This window comes from Helianthus annuus, chromosome 1 (assembly GCF_002127325.2).
Source record: "Helianthus annuus cultivar XRQ/B chromosome 1, HanXRQr2.0-SUNRISE, whole genome shotgun sequence".
Classification (NCBI taxonomy): domain Eukaryota; kingdom Viridiplantae; phylum Streptophyta; class Magnoliopsida; order Asterales; family Asteraceae; genus Helianthus; species Helianthus annuus.
In genome coordinates, this window is record NC_035433.2 from 18831448 (window position 1) to 18837121 (window position 5674).

Below are 5674 nucleotides of genomic sequence, written 5' to 3' on the forward strand. Positions count from 1 at the left end.
AAAATATTTCATTCTAAAATTTCCCCCCAAAATATTTATCCTACAACTTAAACTTCCCCCACAAATATTTCATACGAAACTTTCCTCTACAATATTATTCTCATTTAAAAAATTATATTATTTAATATTAAAAATCCCTCACTACACATCTAAAAATTCAACTTATTATTAAATATTATATACTCTAAACCTTCTAAATAATATGTTAACATATGCATATTAGTGACGTTTAGATACATTTTTAATGTATGTAAATTAATTATACCGGTACCGAATTTCCCGTATCGAATTCTTTTCGGTACCCATACTTTCGGTTCAGTACGGTACCTTCAGTATGGTACCGGTATTTTACTCAAATTAACTTTCAAATACCAGTACCTTCAGTATTCTTTTCGGTACCCATACTTTCGGTTCAGTACGGTACATTCGGCAATAATGGGTTATAGATGTGTTAATGGACCATATTGGGCATTTATGAATCACAATGAACAATAATAGACCAAACATCTCTTAATGGACCATGTTAGTCCTAAATAGATCACAATGGCTAATAGTGGATCATGCATGTCTTACTGCCCTTAGTGGATTACAACAGCCAATAGTGGATCATACGTGTTTTAGTAGACCATATTGGGCCTAAACGGACCACAATGACAAATAGTGGATCAAATATGTGTTAATGAACCATAGTGGGTGTTAGTGAATCACAATGGACAATATTAGATCATACAAGTATTAATGGACCATGTTGGACCTTAATGGAGCACGATGGACAATAGTGGATCATATATATCTTAATGGACCATATATGGCCTTAATGGATCACAATGGCTAATAGTGAGTCATATATGGGTTAATGAACCATATTGGATTTTAATGGATCACAATGGACAATAGTGGATCATATGTATCTTGGTGGACCATATTGGGCCTTGATGGATCACAAGTAGTGAATCATATATGGGTTAATGAACCATATTGGGCCTTAATGGCTCACAATGGATAATAGTGGATCATATATATCTTAGTGGACCATATCGGGTCTTATGGATCACGATGAACAATAATAAATCATAATATGTTTTAATTGACTATATTGGGCCTTGATGGATCGCAAGTAGTGAATCATATATGGGTTAATAAACCATTTTGGGTCTTAATGGATTGTAATTGCCAATAGTGGATCATGTATCTGTAATGAACCATAATGAACCGTATTAAACCATAGTGGGCCTTAACAGACAATAGTAAATCAAACGTATCTTAATGGACCATACTTTTATATACAATATAATATTACTTTTTATAAGTCTTTGATTATTTTTTATAAATATTAAAAAGGAACTTTAATTTTCATTCTCACAATTTACCTAAAAAATTATTTGTATGTAAAAGATAAAAAATGAGCTATAATTTTCATTCCATAGTTTGACTAAAAAATTTCGTATTTCCCTCTATTTTCCTCACCATTTACCCAAAAAATTTCGTTTTCCCTCTATTTTCCTTAACCTATGTTTTGAACCCTAAACTACACCTCCAAACAAAATCAGCCGCATACACCTTGTCTCTTCTGCTAGCGATAGATATCTCCTCGGTTGTTCTGCTCAATTCCTTCGTTATCTCAATTTCTTGGGTTTCAAGATGACAAGATCTGGTCAGCCTCACAGAGGACAGTTCGATTTCTGCCGGATTCAAACCCTATCTAATGTTCGTCACTTTGTATTGATAGGGTTTGGATGAAATTGTTGAACTGTTTGTCTGACAAATAATCTTAATCAAGATTATTAGATAGATTGAAGGTAAACAGGTGAGGTCTTGATGGTGGCCGTGGATACGGGCGAGGTCGTGGTGGTGGTGGGTTCAATTGAGGCTCATAACTTCACAAGGGTGTTTCTCTGTTTTGCCCCTCTTCTTCAATTGAACGATGATTTCTTCACATCCTATGAAACAATTGAACGATGATTTCTTCATATCCTCCGAAACGATTTACTCTCTTCATCTATGATTTCTTCGTATCTTATAAACAATGAATGGATTGTGATAAAAAAAACGTTATATTTTGCCGCTCAAATATTGTTCGTCGATTGTCTCGTCCCACTCTGCTTTGGAAACGGAGAACTTCGGTTCTCTAGTAAGCCTTCTTTTGTCGTTGTTATCCTTCTTTTGATTATTTTTTGGTTGGATTGTTTAGTGTTATTAGGTTTCCCTAAATTCTTTGGTAGTTGAACACATTAGGGTTCAGTGTGTGATTTAATTGAACCATTGTGCTAGCAAATTAAAACAATTTTCCACGCGTGAATATTGATGTCTGCTTGAATATTGAATTTCAAAGAATTGCAATTGATTAATATTGTAACTTTGGCTCTTTGTGCATGCTTGTATTTTGTTTGTTGTATATCTTGCAACTAACCAAATATTAGTTCTGCCAAACAAGGATTAGAAACTTATCTTTGAATTTAGTTATAATTTTCACATATTCTGTTTCTTTTTTTTTTTCTTGCAATCGTCTTTTTTTCTTCAACTTCCAAATCCACATTCAATCTGTTACCTGATCATATATTGAGAATGATGGTAAGTTTAGTTTTCTGATATAATATTACAATAAACCATTTAATTATTAAGTAGCTATCTGATATGAACATTACAATAAACTGTTCGTCTTTTCGACTAAACACGAGGTTATGTTATTAATTTAGTTCCCTTCTCCACTTTGAATTGGATGTTCATGTTCATAAATCTAATCATGTTGGCTGTAAATTCTTTCTTATTTCAAAAGTATGGGAGCCAAAACATTTGAAATTACCATCACTAATGGCCTAATGGGTCTGCAAGAATTTCAGTGAATCTATATGTCATAGTAGTAGATGTTCCATACATGTTAAACGTATATGGTGTATATGTTTTGTTTATATCAGACCTAATTTGACATTAGGGGTGGACATAAGATGACAAAGTGTACTAAATACATCACTTTCTGGGATTTGAAAACGACATGCTCGAGCCCCCCGAACCTGTTTGGCAAGCTTATCGACATGAAATGTATAAGCATATGGTAATGTATAAGCATATATGATTGTAGGTTTTTGTAATAATTGTATCTATATTATTATTTTTATATCTTGTTAACTTTGATCATGAAGATGTGGCTTGTTAAGTGCACAATAATGCAGCAAACAAGACAAAGTAATCATTCATTCCATTCCCATAGGGTAACCGAACATGTCAATGGAATGGTAATGATCCATTTCATTCCCTTGCCCATTCCATTACCTCGCTCATTCCATTCTCTCGTCCATTCCATTGCCACTTGACAGTTTCATCTTTTTTCAATCTCATTATTCTCTAATAGATAATTATATATTTTTCAGGTTACTGCAAATAGTTGGGGGGGGTGGGATTTTTATTTTGTTTTTACTTGTTTGTGCCATTATAGCAGCTGGTTACGTACATAAAAAAGTAAACTGAACTTGTGTTTATCATTTCTTTGCCATTCATTTGTATCTAATAATTCTATTAGTAATTTAATCATATATGATGATGTATTAATTACCATATTTTCTTATACAGGGGCTCGAGGACCCAAATAGGAGTAGATACAAGCTTCCTTTGAGTTCTTCTCTAATTATAACTTCGGCACCCCTATCTCTCAATTAAATACATGTTTATTAAGAGCTGCATTGATGTTTTGCAGTTCATCTTTTTGAGTGTAGTTTCTTTCTTTCTCTAGCTCTGTGCTAAAATATACAGATATACTAGAAGGACACAACTGGACTTGCTATGATGTATAATCTGGTATTCTGGCTGTGTCAATTAGATTGCACCTTGTTGTATATATCTTCTCCATGAAGATGAATGATTTGTTTCGCTTATACAGTTTTTTTTTTTTTTTTTTTTTGCTAGTTTGCTACTCTTATTTGACTAATTTTTATGGATGATAATGCATACAGGATCTGCTTACTACATATTCAAAGAAGACACACCTCCTTGCATATTTGGCTTAGTTGAGAAGCATAGATGGTTGTATGCATCTGCCCAATAATTGATAGAGAGGCTAATATACGGTGAACAAGCAAACATATATCACATTATGTTCTCTCTATAACACCAACACTTGCATGCTCACGCACTTTTTTTTTCTTTTTTTCCTAATAGCCGAGGGTGTAGTGAACGGTCTTGTGTTCAAGATAGCAAGACCTTTTAATTGGATTGGCTCAAGGATGGATTTCAATCCAGGAATCGATGGTCCCAGTGAGGATGTATCAAGGGTTCTGGCAGCAATGTTAGTTTATATATGCTCTTAATTTCAGGGATTTAAGATGCTTTAGTTTTACATCTAATTTCCCCGAATGTTATTTACTAAGGACCCATTCACCCAAAAGGAAATAATTCTTTATATTGCTCTTACAGTTTGCTATGATGTTTTCTTTTCAGGATACACTTACTATAGCAATTCTTCCCAGCATCTCATGGATGCAAATTATAGTCCTAAAGCAGAGAGTATATGGATTTGAAGAAAACCACCTAGAAATAGTTCCTAGTATGTGTAGTCATTTTCGTTTGCAACTTTTGTAGATAGGTTTCGGTTAGAAATGTGCGTCTATAGTATTTCAATTGTAAACTTACATATGGATTTTTGGTAAATATCATTTGGTTTTAAATTTTCTAAATTTGTTGATGTTTATTGTTGTTTTTACTTAAAAAAAATGTAAATAAAATGGGCAATTACATGAAAATGATCACATAGAACAACAATATGTGTGACCAAAGTTAGAAAATAGTCACATATAAAATTTACATGGCTTTACATAAAGATGTGTCACACCATCATGACTTTGTTCTTTTTGTGTGACGAAATGATAGTAAATGTTATCGGAAAAAATTGTGTGACCAAATGTTAGATAATAGCCACACTTACACTTACAATTCATGTGAGTATAAAATAGAATCGGTCACACTTAGAGTAAATTAATGTGACTGTTGCTACTCTTTAGTCACATTTAAAAATAACAAAATTTCGTGTTACTATATAATGGAAAGAGTCATACTTGGAGTAAATTAATGTGACCTAAGCTACTCTTTAGTCACATTTAAAATTACAAAATTTCGTGCGACTATAAATAACCATTAGCCATATCATAGTCACTTTGTTTTTGTGGCAGAATGATAGAAAACGTCGTAAGAAAAAATGTGTGACTAAAGGTTAGACAATGGCCACACTTAAAGTTTAAATGTGACTTTACATAAAGATGTGTCACACCGTCATGAGTTTTTCCTTTTGTGTGACGTAATGATAGTAAATGTTATGAGAAAAAAATATGTGTGACCAAACATTAGATAATAGTCACACTTAAAATTATTAAAAACTATTGTGTCTAAAAATAGTTTTTGGCCACAATTATAGTAATAAATCATGTGACCGCTACTACTCTTTAGTCATACTTAAAATTACAAAATTTGGTGTGGCTATAAATAACTATTAGCCACACCATAGTCACTTTGTTTCTTATTTATGTGACAGAATGATAGAAAAAGTCATAGGAAAAAAATATGTGTGACCAAAGAATAGACAATAGACACACTTAAAATTATAAAATTCCGTGTGGCTATAAATAACTATTAGCTACACCTTAGTCACTTTGTCTTCTGTTTGTGTGTCTATATAATATAAACAACC

General features: G+C 32.6%; 1 long non-coding RNA gene across 3 annotated transcripts; it reads left to right on the top strand.

The window, feature by feature from the left end:
• The first annotated feature begins 1466 nt into the window (after positions 1 to 1466).
• On the top strand, positions 1467 to 4667 carry LOC110944780. 3 transcript variants are annotated; one of them, XR_002595013.2, is made up of 5 exons: positions 1467 to 3456; positions 3568 to 3792; positions 3901 to 4061; positions 4153 to 4279; positions 4432 to 4667. It is a non-coding gene; the product is annotated as an uncharacterized LOC110944780 (long non-coding RNA). The 3 variants fall into 3 exon arrangements; XR_002595012.2 differs by having other exon boundaries at positions 1475 to 3792; XR_002595014.2 differs by having other exon boundaries at positions 1477 to 3792; positions 3948 to 4061.
• Positions 4668 to 5674: the final 1007 nt, after the last annotated feature.